The following is a 21,642-nucleotide window of genomic DNA, read 5'->3' on the forward strand; positions in this document are numbered from 1 at the left end:
TGGACTTGCCTTCACAAATATTCCCTAATTCTTTTGCTCCACATACTGTAATAAGTGTAAGTGAAACAATCAGAAAATAATCTATGCCATCATCACGGAATATGTTGGAATGGATATAAAATATTTTAGGCATGTGATCACTGGATTAGAATAGCCAATTTAGTACAGAGCTGAGCAATTTGTGATCCTCCATATATTTTTGAACCATGACTCCCCAATCACCACCAATTAAGAGGAAGGGTGTGAGCTGTAAATCAAAATATCTGCAGGACCAGTATTGGTCCATCCTGATCTAGTCCTGTCTCATTTCAAGGTCTACAAGGAAGAATGCAACTTCATTATAACATCTTGACACATGGCCATCCCAACTATGCTTAAATAATAGGTTTCTCCTACCAGTAGGTAAAATTAAAAGGAAGTTTATAAATTCGGCGAATGTGGTTACTAACAACTTAAACTATCTTTTAAAACTAACAACTTAACTAGATAATATTAACTATTAACTAGCTATTAACTAGCTATTAAGATTAACCTTTCTGTTTTTCATTTCTACCTATTTCATATATTATTACACCTTTCACAGACAGATACTGAGCACACTATTCAATGAAAGCAATGCTGCTCATGACTGTGGCCTGTTGCATCCATCATTTATTAAATTATGCATACAAAGTATTTGACATAACATTTACTCCCTCTGTTGTCCTTACAATAACACATGATGAAGCTCCAGTGGTACAATGGATTAAACCCTTGTGCTGTCAAGACTGCTGACCGACAGGTTGGTGGTCCGAATCCAGGGAGAGCAGGTGAGCTCCCCTCTGTCAGCTCCAGCTCTCCATGCGGGGACATGAGAGAAACCTGCCATAAGGATGGTAAACCATCAAACATCCAGGCGTCCCCAGGGCAATGTCCTTGCAGACAGCCTAGTCTCTTACACCAGAAGCTACTTGCAGTTTCTCCAGTTGCTCCTGTCACACACACACACACACAAATAATAAACACAGGAGTGACTCATAGAGAGAGTGAGGGGTTACCCCTCCCGAAATGGGAACCTGCTTTTGTCACAGGCTGTGTATTCAACAAGATCATAGCAGATATTGACCATAGTTAGACTTGAATGATAATGTCTTTTTTCAGGCTATTTAGTTATCATAACAGTAAAAAGATATTGAAAAGACACCTCCCAGCTAATGCAATTAGTTGCTTTCCTTAATGCCAGTAATCAAGAATGAGGTCTTAGGAGAAAAAACTTTGTTGTACATAAACATTTGACTCAACCTCACTGGTCAACAGAAGGCCTGCATTCCTTCTACTTTCTTGCCTAGAGAGATAAACTGTGTGACTTGAAATAAAAAGAAGGAGCTGAGCATATTTTGGCTTATGTATCACATACTATTGAGGTGGTTAGTGCCAGCTCTAGCTATGAAGCAGCAATAATATTATTAACAGGCAGAAGGAATCTGGCAGCTATAAATAGCTGATCTTCCATGGTTATTATAAGGATGGGTTCTTCTGCATTTATTGCCCTAATAATTGCAATTCATGTGTGGGAGTATGACTAGTGTGTTGCCCCAGTTCTGTGTAGGTTCCAACTTTCAGCACACTATTTATTTATCTTGTCAGAAGCACACAAAGGGTACAGTTGTAATGTATTAGAAAACACAAACTTGGCATTATACTAAATGTCCTTTGACCAGTAGTTCCGCTGGCCACTTGGAGTGCCTCTGGTGTTGCAATAAGAAGGTCCTCTATTGTGCATGTGGCAGGGCAAAGATTGCATTGTAGTAGATGGTCTTTGGTTTGAACATCTCCTCACTTACATGTTTATTTCCGATATTTCTACCCTGCCCTTCTCCCCGAGGGGACTCAGGGCGACTTACACAACTGGCAGGATCACTGCCAGTATATCATAACACAGTAAAATAATAAAACAGTTAAAATAGTTAAATAACATAATAAAAATACAATATATAAAAGATTTAACACAGTGCAATGCCGAATATATATGCCAATCATCCATCAGACCTTGTGCAAGAGCCTTAATCCAATCCATGTCAACGCTAACCGAGTTCATTCATTAAACGCTTGCACACATAGCCAGGTCTTCAACTTCTTTCTAAAAGGAAGGAATGGAGCCTGCCAGATGTCACTGGGAAGGGAGTTCCACAGCCGAGGAGCCACCACCAAGAAGGTCCTGTCTCTCGTGCCCACCAGCCACGCTTGTGAGGCAGGTGGGATCGAGAGCAGGAGTTCCAGAATCATAGAATCATAGAAAAGTAGAGTTGGAAGAGACATCATGGGCCATCCAGTCCAATCCCATTCTGCCAAGAAGAAGAAATTCGCATTCAAAGCACCCCCGACAGATGGCCATCCAGCCTCTGCTTAAAAGCCTCCAAAGAAGAAGCCTCCACTACACTCCGGGGCAGAGAGCTCCACTGCTGAACAGCTCTCACAGTGAGGAAGTTCTTCCTAATGTTCAGGTGGAATCTCCTTTCCTGTAGTTTGAAGCCATTGTTCCGCATCGTAGTCTCCAGGTCAGCAGAAAACAATCTTACTCCCTCCTCCCTATGACTTCCCTTCGCGTATTTGTACATGGCTATCATGTCTCCTCTCAGCCTTCTCTCCTGTAGGCTAAACATGCCTAGTTCTTTAACTGCTCCTCATAGGGCTTGTTCTCCAGACCCTTGATCATTTTAGTCGCCCTCCTCTGGACGCTTTCCAGCTTGTCAACATCTGCCTTCAATTGCAGTGCCCAGAATTAGACACACTATTCCAGGTGTGGTCTGACCAAGGCAGAATAGAGGGGTAGCATGACTTCCCTGGATCTAGATGCTATACCCCTATTTATGCAGGCCAGAATCCCGTTGGCTTGTTTAGCAGCCACATCACATTGTTGGCTCATATTTAACTTGCTGTCCACGCAGAGCCGGCTCTACATAATTTTCAAGAGTAGGCGAACAGAATTTTGGCGCCCCCCCCCCCCCCACACACACACACCAATTGCTCCCATATAAAATTATCAAAGCAGATAATCCACATTATCTGCTTTGAACTGGATTATTTGAGTCCACACTGCCATATAATCCAGTTCAAAGCAGATGATATGGATTTTATATGGCAGTGTAGAAGGGACCTTCTACACTCCCATATAAGATTATTAAAGCAGATAATCCACATTATCTGCTGTGAACTGGATTATCTGAGTCCACACTGCCATATAATCCAGTTCAAAGCAGATGATCTGGATTTTATATGGCAGTGTAGAAGGGATCTTCTACACTCCCATATAAGATTATCAAAGCAGATAATCCACATTATCTGCTTTGAACTGGATTATCTGAGTCCACACTGCCATATAATCCAGTTCAAAGCAAATGATCTGGATTTTATATGGCAGTGTAGAAGGGGCCTTCTACACTCCCATATCAGATTATCAAAGCAGATAATCCACATTACCCGTTTTGAACTGGATTATCTGAGTCCACACTGCCATATAATCCAGTTCAAAGCTGATGATCTAGATTTTATATGGCAGTGCAGAAGGGGCCATTATCAAGCCTAAAACAGCAGTGTAGTGGTTTGAGCATTGAACGATGGCTCTTGAGACCTGGGTTCAAATTCTTTGCTGTGCTATGGAAACCCATTAGGTGACCTTTGGTAAGTCACACTCTCTCAGCCTCTGAGGAAAGCAGCAGCATCCTCTCTTTGAACAAGTCTTGCCAAGCAACCCCTGTTATTGGATTGCCATAAGTTAGGAATGGCTTGAAGGCACAATGACCTAATCTCACCTAAAACTAGAAAATGAAGCACCTAAATATTAGGAATAATGTTTGTATTCTGTGTGATAGTGGAATTGATTGTATGGGACTGTTGTGGACCTTCCATCTTTGGGGAAAGATGGTCATCTTTCAGGAATGCTTTAAGTGTGTATTGCTATATGACAGAATGCGGTTGAATGTGATGGCCATTAAGGTCCCTTCTAATTTTAACATTTTATGATTCTACCAGCCAGTTGCTGTGGCATAGTCAATTGGTCACCCTGATAAGCAATTAATGGCCTTGGAGCCTGAAAGCCTGGCTTATTCCTCCCTGGGGGAATACTTTGTTGGGTGGTGTTAGCTGGCCCTGATTGTTGCCTGTCTGCAATTCCTCTGTTTTCTCTGTGTTGCTCTTTATTCACTGTCCTGGTTTTAAAGTGTTTTAATGGTGGTTGCCAGGTTTTGCCGATTTTCAATGGTTTATATAAGTATGGAATAATGTCCAGTGTGGGAGAAAGAACTCTTGTCTGTTGGAGGCATGTGTGAATGTTGCAACTGGCCACCTTGATTAGCATTGAATGGCCTTGCAGCTGCAAAGTCAATCAGGGAGGGTGGGGACAAGTGGAGCGAATATATACCTATGGAATGATGTCCAGGGTAAAAGAAAGAACTGTTGGAGGCAAGTGGGAATGTTGCCATTGGCCAAATTGATTAGCAATGAATGGCCTTGCAGCTGCAAAATCAATCAGGGAGGGTGGGGGCAAGTGGAGCGAATATATACCTATGGAATGATGTCCAGGGTAAAAGAAAGAACTGTTGGAGGCAAGTGGGAATGTTGCCATTGGCCAAATTGATTAGCAATGAATAGCTTTGCAGCCTTGCAGCTTCAAAGGCTGGCTGCTTCATGCCTAGGGGAATCCTTTGTTGGGAGGTATTAGCTGGCTCTTCCTGTCATAAATGTGGGTGAAATGTCAGGAGAGGGATATAAATAAATTAATAAAAAGCAGGAAGCTGCCAGGCTTTGAAGTTGCAATGCTATTCAAGCTGACCAATTCCAACATTCACACTTGCCTCAAGCAAACAAGAGTTCTGTCTCTCACCCTGGACCTTCCATAGGTATATAAACCCCACTTGCCTAGTTTCCAACAGACCTCACAATCCCCGAGGATGCCTGCCCCATGGGCGAAATGCCAGAAAACAATGCCTCCCGACATGGCCACACAGCCTGGAAAACTCACAACAACCCACAAATAAAAAGCAGTTTTAAATCCTGGGTTGTTGTATGTCTTTCGGGCTGTGTGGCCATGTTCCAGAAGCATTCTCTCCTGACGTTTCGCCCACATCTATGGCAGGCATCCTCAGAGGTTGTGAGGTATGGATAAACTAAGTCAGGAAAGGAAAGAATATATATCTGTGTAGAGTCCAAGGTGTGGCAAGAGTTCTTTGTCACTGGGAGCCAGCATTAATGTTTCAGTTAATCACCCTAATTGGCACTGGAAATGTTTTGTCCCTTGCCTGGGGGCATCCTTTGTTCAGTCAAGTCCTCATTGTGTTGGTTCCCATCTACTGTTTTGATTTTGGAGTTTTGTAATACTGGTAGCCAGATTTTGTTCATTTTCATGGTTTCTTCCTTTCTGTTGAAGTTGTCCACATGCTTGTGGATTTCAATGGCTTCTCTGTGTAGTCTGACATGATAGTTGTTAGAATGGTCCAGCATTTTTGTGTTCTCAAATAGTATTCTGTGTCCAGGCTGGTTCATCAAATGCTCTGCTATGGCTGATTTCTCTGGTTGAATTAGTCTGCAGTGCCTTTCATGTTCTTTGACTCTTGTTTGGGCGCTGCGTTTGGTGGTCCCTATGTAGACTTGTCCACAGCTGCATGGTATCCGGTAGACTCCTGCAGAAGAGAGAGGATCCCTCTTGTCCTTCGCTGACCGTAGCATTTGTTGGATTTTCTCCAACAAATGCTACGGTCAGCGAAGGACAAGAGGGATCCTCTCTCTTCTGCAGGAGTCTACCGGATACCATGCAGCTGTGGACAAGTCTACATAGGGACCACCAAACGCAGCGCCCAAACAAGAGTCAAAGAACATGAAAGGCACTGCAGACTAATTCAACCAGAGAAATCAGCCATAGCAGAGCATTTGATGAACCAGCCTGGACACAGAATACTATTTGAGAACACAAAAATGCTGGACCATTCTAACAACTATCATGTCAGACTACACAGAGAAGCCATTGAAATCCACAAGCATGTGGACAACTTCAACAGAAAGGAAGAAACCATGAAAATGAACAAAATCTGGCTACCAGTATTACAAAACTCCAAAATCAAAACAGTAGATGGGAACCAACACAATGAGGACTTGACTGAACAAAGGATGCCCCCAGGCAAGGGACAAAACATTTCCAGTGCCAATTAGGGTGATTAACTGAAACATTAATGCTGGCTCCCAGTGACAAAGAACTCTTGCCACACCTTGGACTCTACACAGATATATATTCTTTCCTTTCCTGACTTAGTTTATCCATACCTCACAACCTCTGAGGATGCCTGCCATAGATGTGGGCGAAACGTCAGGAGAGAATGCTTCTGGAACATGGCCACACAGCCCGAAAGACATACAACAACCCTGTGATTCTGGCCATGAAAGCCTTCGACAACACAGTTTTAAATCCTGCTCTAAATTTCTAGCCTACCTCGCAGGGCGCGCGTTGCTGGCCTGGCTGCTGCTAATGGAGGAGAGCAACAGGAGGGGGCGTGGCTTCCAGGCACGGGAGAGGGAGGGAGGCCAGTATCGGCGGAAACAGCGCCAAATAGCCAATGGGAGCCCATCCTGAACAAGTAGGAGAGATCCACCCGGCCTTTCCCACTTCGTGTGTCCTTTCCATTTTGCATGTGCAGGCAGCCCTGGCTCTCCGGCTGTAAAGGCAAAGGGGAGGGAAGCTGAAGCAGGTCCAAGGAGGCCAACCTGGCTCTCATCTGCTGCCAAACGGGGGAAGAGAGGCACTGCTTTGTCCCAAAGGGCGCCCGCCCAGAGCTTCAGCGAGGCTCCTTTGCCCCAGCGCCCTCCAAAGCATCTCCAGGAGGCAAGCCCCAGCAGCCTGGACTTCAGCTCAGATGGGCAGTCCTTTCCAAACTCAGGAGGAGGAGTGCACACACAGAGAGAGAGAGAGAGAGAGAGGTGGGGACGGGGCGGAGTGCCAAAGGGGGCAGGAAGCCAGAGAGGGAGGCAGGGAGGGAAGGACCCTGCCGAGAGGAGGCCGGGGTGCACGTGCCCACACACGCGCGCACCCAGGAGCGCCTCAACTGCGCCCTGAACAGAATTGCGCCACAGGCAAGTGCCTAGTTCACCTGGCGGTTGAACCGCCTCTGTGTCCACGAGGACTCCAAGATCTTTTTCACATGTACTGCTGTCTAACCAGGTGTCCCCCATTCTGTATCTTTGCATTCCATTTTTTCTGCCGAAGTGAAGTATCTTGCATTTGTCCCTGTTGAACTTCATTTTGTTAGTTTCGGCCCTTCTCTCTAGTCTGTCAAGATCGTTTTGAATTCTATTCCTGTCTTCTGGAGTGTTAGCTATGCCTCCCAGTTTGGTGTCGTCTGCAAACTTGACGATCGTGCCTTCTAACCCTTTGTCTAAATCAGGGGTCCTCAAACTTTTTAAGACAAGGGCCGGTCTACAATCCTTCAGACTGTTGAGGGGCCGGATTATCATTTGAAAAAAAAAATACAAACAAATTCCGATGCACACTGCACATGTCTTATTTGTAGTGCAAAAACAACAACAACAACAACAATGACAACGACAAGAACAATGAAAGAACAATGCAATATTTAAAAATAAAAATAATTTTAACCATCATACATTTATCAGGATTTCAATGGGAAGTGTGCTCCTGCTTCTGGCCAATGAGATAGTCAAGTTAATTAGGGTTATTGTTGTTGTTGTTGTTGTTGTTGTGTGCCTTCAAGTCATTTCAGACTTTGGGCGAGCCTAAGTCTAAAATGTATTTATTTATTATTTATTTATTTACTGCATTTATTTAGTACATTTGTATCACACCCTTTTCACCCCAAAGGGGACTCAGAGTGGCTTACAAATTATATGTACATACAATATATTATATTATTAGCATAGCACACTATTAGCATTATATATTACTATATTGAACTATACTGTAATATTATTAGTAATATTATATACAATATAGAATATATAATTAATATTATCATATGGTATTATTATTAGTGTTATATTGTGTTACATTATAATATTATTATCAATATTATATGTATATACAATATATTATATTATAAAACTGAGGGCGGGGGCCAGGTAAATGACCTCGGAGGGCCGCATCCGGCCCCCGGGCCTTAGTTTGGGGACCCCTGGTCTAAATTGTTAATAAAGATATTTAACAGAACCGGGCCCAGGACGGAACCCTGCGGCATTCCACTTGTCACTTCTTTCCATGATGAAGACGACACATTGGTGAGCACCCTTTGGGTTCGTTCGCTTAGCCAATTACAGATCCACCTAACAGTAGTTTTGTCTAGCCCACATTTTACTAGTTTGTTTGCCAGAAGGTCATGGGGGACTTTGTCGAAGGATTTACTGAAATCCAAGTAGGCTACATCCACAGTGTTACCTGTATCGACCCAACTCGTAACTCTATCGAAAAAAGAGATCAGATTAGTCTGGCATGACTTGTTTTTGGTAAATCCATGTTGGCTATTAGCAATGACCGCATTTGTTTCCAGATTTTCGCAGACCACTTCCTTAATGATCTTTTCCAGAATCTTGCTTGGTATCAACGTGAGGCTGACTGGACGGTAATTGTTTGGGTTGTTCTTTTTTCCCTTCTTGAAGATAGGGACCACATTCACCCTCCTCCAATCTGCTGGGACTTCTCCTGTTCTCCAAGAACCAGTGATTCTGAAATAACCTCAACTACTTCCTTCAATACTCTTGGATGTAGCTGATCTGGCCCTTGGGACTTGAATTTGTTTAGAGAGGTCAGGTGTTCCTGGACAACTTGTTTCCCTATTTGGGGTTGGATTTCCCCTAATCCTTCGTCCATTACATGTTGCTGAGGTTGAAGATGGCTTTCTTTTTGTGAGAAGACCGAGGCAAAGAAGGCATTAAGTAGTTCTGCCTTTTCCCTGTCCCTTGTCACCATCACCCCATCTTCTCCTCGCAGAGGCCCAATTGCCTCCTTGTTCTTCCTTTTTCTATCAACGTAAGCAAAAAAGCCTTTTTTGTTGTTTTTGCTGGCAAGCCTGAGCTTATTTTGCGCTTTAGCCTTGTGAACCTTTTCCCTACAGGAGTTGGCTATACGTTTGAATTCTTCTATGGTGATTTCTCCCCTTTTCCACTTCTTGTGCATGTCTCTTTTTGGTCTTAGCCTGGTTAGAAGTTCTTTGGACATCCATTCTGGCTTCTTCACACTTGTCTTATTTTTTTTCTTTGTTGTATTTCACTTTAAAAAAACTCCCATCCATCCTTAACTCCCTTGTCTTTTAATATTGGCGTCCATGGAATGCCGCTCAGTATTTCCTTCATTTTTTGGAAGTCAGCTCTCTTAAAGTCCAGAATGTGTGTTTGACTTGTCTTAGTTTCAGCCTTCCTTTGTATTGCAAACTGCAGGAGCACATGGTCACTTGCTCCTAAAGATCCAACTACTTCGACTGTATTGACCTGGTCTTCCACATTTGTTAAGATTAGATCAAGAGTAGCCGATCCCCTTGTTGCCTCTTCTACCTTCTGGACCATAAAATTGTCTGCAAGGCAAGTGAGGAATTTGTTGGACTTTGTACTCTTGGCCAAGTTTGTTTTCCAGCAGATATCGGGATAGTTGAAATTGCCCATGACTACTATATCTCTTCTTTGTGCTTGTTTGGTCAGTTGTTGACAGAAGGCTTCATCAAGTCCTTCATCCTGACTCGGAGGTCTGCAGTAGACACCCACAACGAGATCTCTTTGAGTCCTGGTTCCCTTGATTCTTATCCAGATGCTTTCAAGCTGGTTTCCTGGATTACAGTCTTGCATTTCTTCTGCAACGTAACTGTTTTTGGCATATAAAGCTACTCTCCCGTCTCTCCCCTTTGTTCTATTTTTGTGAAAGAGGTTATAGCCCTCAATGGCTACATTCCAGTGATGGGAGTCATCCCACCAGGTTTCAGTGATGCCTATGACATTGTACTTGTGGTGCTGTGCTAAAAGTTGGAGTTCATCTTGCTTATTTCCCATGCTCTGTGCATTAGTGTAAAGACATGTAAGCCCCTATGACCTTCCCCCGAGCTGTTTATTTGGGATTATTGTGCTCTCGGTACTTGGTCCTTGCTGTGTTTGTGCAGCCCTCCGTTTAGCCTTATGGCAGTTCCCTGTGGTCGTGGGTAATATAGTGTTCGCCAGGCTGTTGTTCCCCTCACCCAGTGGATCTAGTTTAAAGTGCGCCTGATGAGGTTTGTGAGTCTGTGCGCAAAAAAATGTTTTCCTACTTGTGTGAGATGCACCCCATCACTTTCCAGTAGGCCATCCTCCTGGAAGAGTAGGCCATCGTCAAGGAAGCCAAAACGCTCCTCCTGGCACCATTTTCTGAGCCAGTTATTGACCTGTACTATTTTTCTGGCCCTTGTAGAACTGTGTCCTACAACGGGGAGGAGGGATGAAAAGATCACATGTACATTACATAGTTTTAGCTTTGTTCCGAGAACTCGAAAATAGTTTGTGATCTTTTGAAAAGTATGCCTAATGATGTCATTGGTTCCTACATGAATCAACATAAGGTGGGGAGGGTGATGGGGCTTTAGGAGCCTGGTGAGCCTCTGAGTGATATGGTGTATTTTTGCCCCCAGGAGGCAATATATTTCTCAAGCCATCCCATCCGGTCTGGAAATGATGGCTTCCATTCCTCTAAGGAGGGAGTCACCTACTACCAAAACCTGTTTCCTTTGAGGATTGAAATAGGTCCCTTTTGTGGAAGACAGTGTGTAAGAAGGATAACATAGTCCAGCAGAACCAACAGGGACATACTCCCCCTGTCCAGTTCCCAGTTCAGATCATCCACTAAGGCGACCATGGCTGTTTCAGTTTCATGTCACAGCCTAAAGCCAGACTGCACCAGATCTAGATAATCAGTATCTACCAAGAACCCCTGGAGTCACAACGCCACCATACGTTCCATGACTTTGTCCAAATAGGGGAGGTTTGATACTGGCTGAAAGTTTTCCAATTGAGTGGGGTCCAGTGATGGGTTTTTTCAACAGCGGTTTTATCACAGCTTCTTTTAAGCTCGTTGGTAACTTGCCTTTCTGTAAGGAGGCATTAACCATCACCTTCACCCACTCTGCCAAGCTCCCCCTGGCTTCCTTTACCAGCCAGGATGGGCAGGGGTCTAGGATGCATGTGGTTAGCATTGCCTCTCCAAGGATCTTGTCCACATCCTCAAGCTGCACCAACTGAAATGAATCCATCAAAAACAAACAAGCAGATGCCTGTGTTAAATCCTCAGAGACTGCCGTTAACATGGTGTCCAAGCCGGAGCTGATCAGAGTGACTTTGTCTGCAGAGAACCGAGCAAATGCTTCTCAGCGAGCTGCTGAGTTGTCAGGGATCCCTGTCTTGGGAGACGGGATTTAACAACCCTCTGACTACTCAAAACAGTGGATGCAATATTTGCCATAAAGAAATATTTCATTGCAGCATGTATTTCCACGGCATATGCCCTTAGGTAGGCACACACCCATGTTCGGTCTGACCTGCTATGCTCTAGATGCCACATGCACTCTAGTTCCCTTTTTCACTTCATCACTGCTAGCTCCTTGTTGAACCAAGGGGCTGGTTTAGCTCGACTATTCGAGATGGGATGTTCTGGAGCAATCATGCATATTGCCCTAGTCATCTCCCTGTTTCAGAGAGTGACCAGGGCATCAACAGGATCACCTACTGAGGTGGGGGGAAATCCCCAAGAGCTGTCAGGATCCATAAACTTCCTGGGGTGGATCATTTTAATAGATCAGTCACCCCTGCAGAGGTTAAGGGGCGCAGTAAGCCTAAACCTGATCAGGTGATGGTCAGTCCATGGTAACGGAGTGATTGCCAGCTCTTTCACACCACCACTTTCCTCCTATCCCTGGCAGAGAACCAAATCTAATGTATGTCCAGCTCTGTGAGTAGGGCCAGATACTAGTTGGGACAACTCCATGGTTGCCACGGAAGACATGAAGTTCTGAGCTGCTCCTGATAGAGTGGTCTCTGCATGGACATTGAAGTCCCCCAGCCCTAAGAGCTGTTGGGACTCCAAGACCAGGCCTGAGATCACCCCGGCTAGCTCAAGCAGAAAGACTGTAGTGCGGCAGGGTGAATGGTACATTAACAGAATCCCTATTCTGTCCCAGTCACCTACCTTCAGGTGGAGACATTCAAACATGGTTTACTGTGGGATGGGGCACCTGGTCAGGGGGGTGGAATCCTTATAGACCACTGCTATCCCGCCTCCCTGCCCTCCAGATCTTGGCTGGTGTTGCACAGAATAACCCGGTGGGCAGAGCTGGATAAGATTAATCTCCCCGTCTCATCCAGCCAGGTCTCTGCTATGCACACCAGGTCTGAGTGTTCCTCAAGAATTAAATCTTGGATTATAGTTGTTTTTCCATTTACAGAACCACCTGTAATCTAATCAATTTTAATATTGATTAGGCTTTGGTCAAAAGGAGTGTTTGATCACAGCATGACCCAAATACTGTGTTTATCTGGTATTTTGTGATGTCTTTTCTTAGGTTCTGCTTTTGGTTAAATCTGGAGTTGGGGGTAGACTGGCAAGGGACTTGTAAGTTTTCATTTTGCCAACTAGTTGGCTGTAAGTGTTGCTGTGAAACTTGCCATGACTCCAATGAATCAGCTGGCTCAGGAAACAGATTTGAAGTGTCACTATGGAGCAGAAAATAACTCACTCCTACGTGCAGACACACAGAAATGTCATTCTGATGGTAGGTGTCCAAATGACACTGTATGATATATTGACCAGAGTTTTATTCACAAAATAGGACATTCAACTATACAAATCAGCCGAGCCACAAGCTTACATTATTTTGTAGATGAATGTGGATCGAGTAATAATTATCACTATGATGTCTTTCCTGCAGAATTGGAATCAGTCAGTGAACACTCTTAAAAGAAAGGTTGTATTTCTAATGATCTAGCAGAATTATGATGGTGTTGTGATGTATAATACCCAAACTGCGATGAGTAACTGTTCCTTTTTACAATTTGCAAATGTATCTTTACATATTATACTTTTAGGCTAACTAATAACTAACAACCTCTGGGCTGTGTTCTGTTCATTAAAACATACAACAATAATTACAAACACCACATAATAAAATACACAACAAAGAAAACAAATTATACTTTTAATATTTAATCTTGGTTACTTGTGATATATAATACAATCATAGTAATAAAATGTAGTTGACAGAAGAATCTTTCAATGAAAATATTTCAGTCTCAATTGCCTGTTAATGTATGTAGAGAAGGTTGGGCAAATTTATTATGGGCACATCCTGTCACCTTTTAAATCTGGGCCCACTTCTACACTGCCATATAATCCAGACTATCAAATCAGATAATCCACATTATATGCTTTGGAATTAATTATGTGAGTCTACACAGCCATGTAATCCAGTTCAAAGCAGATAATCTGCATTTTACATGCCAATGTAGAAGGCGTCTGATATTCAATCTTTATCTTATTTTATGTTATATTTTAATTAATTAATTAATTAATTTCCCACTTTTCTCCCAAAGTGGGACCTAAGGTGGCTTCCAAAAACAATATGTTAAAAATATTTTCCACACAATCTAAAAACAATTAAAATCAAATCATAATACATTTTAAACTCAATAAAAGCAAAGTCAAACAATATATAAAACATGCCCCATAAAAAGCAACCTTGCCTTATAGTGAAAGGAAAGCACAGAGGGGGACAGCCTAGCCTCCTGCGACTTTATCCACCAAAGGCATTTCATTCAGTAGGAAAGACTAGATTGCATGGGGCAACCTAGTCTTTTATCCAACAAGATTATCAATATATTTCTACACACAAATTTCAAGATGCTATTGTGGATATCATGATGACAGGGATCATACCAGACTACCTATTATTGTTTCCCCTGCAAAATGAATTTCCCTTGGGAATGATCTTTAATCTAATGCAGATGGCACCACCTGCTGCTCTGAAAAGTGCATGCCATGTTTCGAATTATTCCTGTTCAGGAGGGTGGGTATTTTTCAGTTGAATTCAATATAGGCATGACGTTTTTATGTGCTGATTGATGACTTTTTGCTAAATGTTGCACAGATAAATGTCTGAACCAGCTCCACTGAACCACATCTGTGAACTGAGCAATCTCACATTTTCTGTTGTTTTTGTCCTGCTGCATCCCTTTCTGCACTCATTCAGACTTTTTTATAACTATAAAGGGGACTGCTGAGCACTTAAGAGTTTTATCTCTTGGATCAAGAAATGACAGGCAGACAACTGGAATTAAGTTGTTGCCAGCAGCATGCATAGTACCTGAGAGCATTAGCCTCCTTCCCTCTTGTTTGAAACATACAGGGAGGAGCTGCTGAACTTTGAGCCCCATGTTTCCATACTGCCACAGATGATCCTATTAGTTTCAGGTCTGTCTGTAAGCTCCAATCCCTCAGAACAATTCTGACACTCCATGGTCCCCCAAACCAGTCTAAGAGTGCTTCCACACATGACAGAAATTCGCACCATAGTGGATTTTTAAAGCCTGCTTTGGTGCATATTTCTGTTCCCACCCACCCCTCAAAACCCGGCCTTTCCTGGTTGGATGGTCTAGATGCTATCCCGATTACTACTGGGATGATATCCAGCCATGCCAGAGCCCCCCAAAACAAGCCTTATTTTTTTTTTAAATGCACTGGGCCACCATTAAGATGGTCCTTCAGTCCTCCTGAAATGTAGAAATGATGCTCCAGGATATGGGGGGAAATTGTTATGTGCCAGGAGGACTGAAGAACCACCTTAAGAGCAGCCTGGTAAGTTTTTTTTAAAAAAAATGTAAGATTTGTTTTGGGGGAGGGAGTGGGTGCCATCTCAGTTTTTTTGGGCTCATGCAGCCCAAAAAATACTAAGAAGGCTGTGTGAATTAGGCCCAGGGATCATGTGATGTGGTCCCTGGTCCCAATCCACACAGGGCCCACATATGGTAAGGCCCAGATCTTATCTAAGATTTGGGTGTTATCAGATATCTAATTAATTCAGAACAAAGTAGGGTAGCCCTGTTTTGTTTCCAATTAATTTGGTTTTACTGGAGGCATCATTTGGACACCTTCAGTAAAACCGAGAAAGGTCTCGGCTTAAAAGGCCTGTTTATATGGGCCCTAAGATAACTCTGCTTCCATAACCATGATAGTGTCACAATAGCTCACTCACCACAAGTACTACAACATTTATACATTTTGTTTTTTGTTTGTTTTACAAGGTCAAATTTCCTCTGATTCATGCTTCTTACACTCCATGTTCCCATGATAAACATTATGCAGCTTTGGACTGTCCTTTCACCTCTGACCACATCAACAGCTGAATGTCCATTTGGCCTGAATTGAGTTGTGTCATTAGCCACATTAGCTCCTAGCTGTCCAGTGCTGTATCTCAGTAGTTTGTTCAATGCCTTCCAACCTGGGAGGCTCATCTTCTGGATTTATCTCTTGTTTCATTTTTAATTGCCTTATCATAGTGTTTTCATGATAAAAAAAAAATTCAAACGTGATTCACCAGTGCGTCCTTCTGTGCACTATTAACACATGTTAGATATGGTGTCACTTCCGTTGTCTTGGAGACACCCTCAATTACAACCTTATCTCACAGGGGAGCCCCCCCCCCCCAATGCCATTTTGCCAACAAGCATGGCAAAACAGCAGGTGTGCAGGGCAACTTTGTCACCCCAAACACCTCTCTGGCACAGCAACGCTTCCCCCATCACATAGGGGGAACGTTGCCCAAACCGGGCAGAAGTGTGCTGGCTCCATTGGAAACGAAACCATAGAGGAAGGCTCCTGTATTTGGAGGCAAGTGTCCACAATGTCATGTGATGGAAGGTATGGAGCTCCATCCCCAAAGCAGATTGGAAGCATTCTGGGACACTTGATTTGGTTAATGTTTTTTTTTTCTTTTTTTTTTTTATTAATGAAAGTGAAAAACAGTAACTAAAGTAACATGTATCCATATACAACCGCAGAAGAAAAAGGAAGAAAAAGGAATAAAATAGAAAAAGGAATAAAAAAAATACAAACAGGTATAACAATTTGCACTGTAGTGTCGCTAAACTAATGGATGATCACAGATTTGCTATACCATTGTTGTACCTTAACTTATCCTTGTCCCCCTTGATGTGATGAGATCCTTAGTGTCAGTCTCCACTACTGCTGCTGCCCAGTAGCTTTTTGGCACATTTAGTCTGGCTCCTCAACAAAAGTTTGCCTTACATGTAGGTCCCTACCAGCAACAATCTTGCCATCAGCATAGTGCCTTTCCTCACAGGGACTTGGATTCCAATCACTGTGGAAAGATAGTCATAGTGGGCAATGGTTCTACTATGAAAATTTCATTCCTTTCTTCTGCATTTTATTTTTGTAGTTTTAGTTATATTCAATATACATTGCCCAGGCAGGCATTTTAAAGAACAGGCAGTTTAAACATTTTTTTTAAAAAGAAGAACAAATAAATTATTATATTTTTCCTAAGAGACTCACAATTACAAAAGTACTGGAATTCAGTGCCCATTTATTAATACTCATTAACAGAGAGGCTCTTAAATATGAGCATAATGTTTCTAATAGTGATTGTCAAATATGACAATCACTTTTCTGCTTGATGGGTTCCCAAAGTAATACAGTATAAAATCATTTAAAAATATCAAAAATTAAAATCTTTTTTAAATGCTTTTCTTTTCAAAAGTATTTTTCATAACCAAAGACCATACAGAACTGTACAGCTTATGTTACCTGCTAGAAGCTCATCAAGGGTGGAGCCAACTCAACTTCTCTTAGGAGGGAATTCAAGAACTGAAGTACTGAGAAAACTCTGTCTTCATGTTCACCAACTAGTTTCTCAGGCCCCTTGCACACAGTTGTGTAAAATCACACACTATCTGTTTTGGATTGGGTTATATGGCAGTGTGGTCTCAAATGACCCAGTTCAAAGCAGATATTGTGGATTATTTGCCTTGATATTCTGGGTTATATGGCTGTGTGGAAGGGCCCTCAGAGAGATGAGGCATCCACAGGACTTCCATGTGAATTCTCAAATTCAAGGCAGCTTAATATGTGAGGATTTTTTTTTTGGAAAGCCATGTTTCAGATTCTTATAGCTGCTCTTCAGCACATTCTTTCAGCTATTTGGAATTTGATTCCTATAATGTTCAGTTCCCATAATTCCTTACCATTTGCCGTATTGTACGGGGCTGGTGGGGAACTCGTGTCAAATAACCTTGAAGGACCGAAAATTCCTCATATGCACATGTAAGAAGCTATGGAAAAGATTCATAGTAAATTGTTATACAATTGCCATTCACTCATTCTTCCAAAAAGAAGAGTTAAGCGAACACAAACTAAAGGATGAAAATGATTTTACAGGCAAACTAGTAATTCCCTATGAATATTCATTCTTATAAATTACTAATGAGTAAAGACTGATTTGTGAATTTTACTGTTTTTTGATGAATCAGGAAGAATTAAAAACACTTCAGCTAATTTTTGGTATATCAACATTAATATTTAAAATCTAGTTAAAAAAACCATTCATTAATTCATTCTCACTACCTCTGAATGTGTATTATCTGGATTTTTATGTCTATTGCAGGTCCTTCCAATCAGTTTTTTCCCTCACAGGCAAAGTACTTGCCCTTTCTTTCTCACTCTCACACTAAACCTTACTTATTTGTTGCCCTTAGAACCGAATCCCCACCTTTGTGAAGTTACCTTTTATTAACAAAGGCCCATTGTAGAATCATGGAATCATAAAGTTGGAAGAAACAACCAAACCCCTTCTACCATGCAGAAACACACAATCAAAGCACCCCCAACAAATAGCCATCCAACCTATGTTTAAAAACCTTCAGAGAAGGAGACCTCACCACATTCTGAAACATTCTTTACTGTCAGAAAGTTTTCCTTAATGATTAGCTGGAATCTCATTCCTGAGCTTGATGTGTCCTATTTTCTGGAGCTGCTTCATTTTCAATATGACATCCTTTCTAATGGCTATCACATTATTTTTCATCCTACTCTTCTCCAGTTTAAACATATCCAGTTCCCTAGCTGCTTCTCATAGAGTTTGGCTTTCAAACTTTTTACTTTTACTATAACCTCTGGATATGTTCCAACTTCTCAATACTCTTCTTGAATTGTGGTAAATTGTCCGGAACTGGTCATAGGATTCCAGGGTAGGTTTGAACAAAGCAGAGTAGAGTGAGGCTGTTGCTTCCCTCAATCTAAACATCATGCTCCTGTTGATGCAGTCTGGGATTGACTTTTTCAGCTGCCAGATTACACTGTTGTCCCAAGTTCAGCTTGTGGCCTACTAAGACTCCTAGATCCCTTTCACATGGAAAATTTTCAAGCCAGGTGTCTCCCATCTTATATCTGTGCATTTCATTTTTATTGCCTAAGAGTAGTATTGTGCATGTCTATCTGTTGATAGTGCAGGCTGGTGAGCAGCCTGCTTCAATAAATCACTCTGACCATGAGGTCATGAGTTTGAGGCCAGCCCATGGCGGGGTGAGCACCCGTCAATTAAAAAATAAAAAATAGCCCCTGCTTGTTGTTGACCTAGCAACCCGAAAGATAGTTGCATCTATCAAGTAGGAAATAAGGTACCACTTATAAAGTGGGGAGGCAAATTTAACTAATTTACGACGTTGGAATGAGGAAGTGTCGTCACAGTGGATGATGAAGCAGCTGCTCCCCCCGTGGCCAGAATCGAACATCCCCTCAGGAGAAAGTTAAATTGCCTCTGCGTCTGTCTCTGTCCTATGTGTATATGGGCATTGAATGTTTGGTGTGAGAAGGGTGGAATATAAATACTGTAAATAAATAAATAAATAAATAACCCAGTTTGCTAATCTGTCAAGATAATTTTGAATTTTGCTCCTGCTCTCTACATTATGAACTACCCGTTCTAATTTGGCGTAATCTGATATGCTCTCTTCCATCATCTAAATCATTGATAGTTGGCACCCAACTACTCACCTGTCTCCAGGATGAAGAGGAGCCATTGGTAATCATCCTTTGGGTCCAATTGGTGAATCGGTTACAAATCTACCTAAGAATAGCATTGTTTAGCCCACATTTTACCAACCTATTATCACGAATAAGATGGGGAACCATGTAATTTGCTAATTAGATTTCAATGATTGCCACTGCATCTAGACAAATTAATCAAGAGCAGAACCTACACCACCTTTCTAAGGTTATCTGCTAGAAAACATCCCATAAATGTGATTGTTGAATAGAACATCATCATCATCATCATCATCATCATCATCATCATCATCATCATTATATTTCTAACCTGCACCTGTCTCCTTGAAGGGACTCAGGGCAGCTTCCAAAATAACACAAAAGCACGGCAAAAATGCCATAAAATTAATCACATTCAAAATATTTTAAAAACATTTCCACATAAATTAAAAACAGAAAAATGTCTTTGGCTACAGTGTGGCTATCAGTGTGGCATAAGGCCCCTTCTACCCTTCCATATAATATTCAAATTATCTATGTTGAACTGGATTATATGGCAGTGTAGACTAAGATAATCCAGTTCAAAGCAGATAATGTGGATTTTCTAATTTGATAACCTGGTGGCGAAGTGCGTTAAAGCACTGAGCTGGAGACCAAAAGGTCCCAGGTTCAAACCCCGGGAGCAGTGTGAGCGGCCGCTGTTAGCTCCAGCTCCTGCCAACCTAGCAGTTTGAAAACATGCCAATGTGAGTAGATCAATAGGTACCGCTCCGGCAGGAAGGTAATGGCGCTCCATGCAGTCATGCCGGCCACATGACCTTGAAGGTGTCTACGGACAACGCCGGCTCTTCGGCTTAGAAATGGAGATGAGCACCATCCCCCAGAGTCAGACATGACTGGACTTAACGTCAGGGGAAACCTTTACCTTTTTAACCTGGATTATTTGATAGTGTGGAAAGAGCCTTAGCATCCAGATGATCCATTTCTGTTTCTGCTTATAGAAATTGCTGTAATTAGTCACCAAGCCTCACAAGGTAAGTTAACCAAAAATTTTTTAAAAGTTGTAAATGAGGATCAGATGCTCAGTGTGTTGTGATCTCTTGTCTTGAACAATATAGAAGTTCCCACTATTGTGATTGTAATGGGATATAGTGAATTGAAGCCACCATTAGCCCAAAGGTTTGCGCTAGGCTATTCGGCTTTATCTATTATCCTGCTGAATCAGTTAACAAAATGTGCACATCCCGAATGCTCATTTAGCAACATGCTTTCAACCTCTTGTTCTCCTAACCTACAATGCAGGAAAAGGATGACTACAATACAAACATGTTTGTTCAACAAGATTCTGAAACCTTTTCACAAATATGCTGAGCAGGTCAACAGCTGGCTAAACACAAGAATCATTAAAAAGGGGAGCAAGGACGATTCTCTTTGGTGCCACATTCTTTTTTGCTATGTTGGGTTCCACAACATTACATTATAAAGTTTCTAAGTAATGAAATAGCTTGTATTTCAAAACAAAGAAACGCATACAAGAATCATGGCTTAATAATACAAAACTGATGAAAAGAATGGTTCAAACAAAAGTTGATGTTTTTGGTTGGCCAGAAATGAACGTTTTTCACTTGACTGCTTTGAAACTATTCCAGTAAATGTTGGTCCTGTCTGGAATGCTTTTAGGGATTGTTCCCTCCTCTTGCCTTTGAGTTCATTATTGGCCTTCTGGAAGAGAGAATCTCATGGAAATTCTGTGCTAACTCATGTTTATTATAGTCCCATCTATAAATGCTGGATGCAGTTTTCTTTCCTTAACAATACTGGACAAGAGCTTGAAGCAAAATGTGCAGGAAATGGACACAGATGATCCCACTTATCAGGTAACGTAGTAGATCTAATAGAAATATATTAAATCTGAAGCATAGTGTTTAGTAAAAAGGAATGTATTTTGTATTAGTTGCTTTCTTTGGACAAATAAAGGGTTGGGAGGACAGGAGGTGAAGATTCCATGCACTCCAACTTTCCTGATTTTGCAGGGAAAAATGTTTCCATTTTTTTCTACATTTTTTCAGCTGCTTTAAAAATATCCCTTTTTTTCACCCTTCTTTCCACTTTCTCTCTTTGTTCACTGTTTAGTTCAATTGTTGCAAACTGAATTCAAGGTGTAAATGCTATTTGCATTCAACAGCAGTGGGGAAAAGAAAGGAGATAGTGGAATCTTTCTCTTCCCTTTTGGTGTGAGCAAAAGCAAACTGTGGATGTCTTTCCTTTCCTAATTTGTATGTGCATCTTCTGAAATAACTTTTGCCACATTATGATGTTGCTTGGCCACTCATGTCCTAGTTTTCATCTGTGTAATATGGCTGGGCATGACATTCTTTCTAAGTAAGTAAATATATAAAACATTGATGGATTCCATACTCTGAGGCTCAGCAACTTGCAGTGTTGCATTAGAGCTTTGTGAACCCCAAACAACATTGTTTTAGGTCTTGGATCTGAAACTGCTAGCTTGACAAAATGTGGGGTGTTAGATATGCATTGCCAAGTGCTCAGCAAGGAGCATTTTTCTCTGAAGCTGGAAGCTACACTAAACAACCTGATTCAGCTGG

General features: G+C 41.9%; 1 long non-coding RNA gene across 2 annotated transcripts in view; it reads right to left on the bottom strand.

The window, feature by feature from the left end:
- Window positions 1-6,886, bottom strand: part of LOC103279858 (uncharacterized) — a 76,181-nt gene extending 69,295 nt beyond the window's left edge. For both annotated transcript variants that reach the window (XR_507023.3, XR_507024.3), the window contains exon 1: window positions 6,461-6,886. This is a non-coding gene — a long non-coding RNA (uncharacterized LOC103279858). The remainder of the gene's footprint in view (window positions 1-6,460) is intronic.
- Between the last annotated feature and the right edge of the window lie 14,756 nt (window positions 6,887-21,642).

The sequence above is a fragment of the Anolis carolinensis genome, chromosome 1, assembly GCF_035594765.1.
Source record: "Anolis carolinensis isolate JA03-04 chromosome 1, rAnoCar3.1.pri, whole genome shotgun sequence".
In the NCBI taxonomy this organism is placed as follows: domain Eukaryota; kingdom Metazoa; phylum Chordata; class Lepidosauria; order Squamata; family Dactyloidae; genus Anolis; species Anolis carolinensis.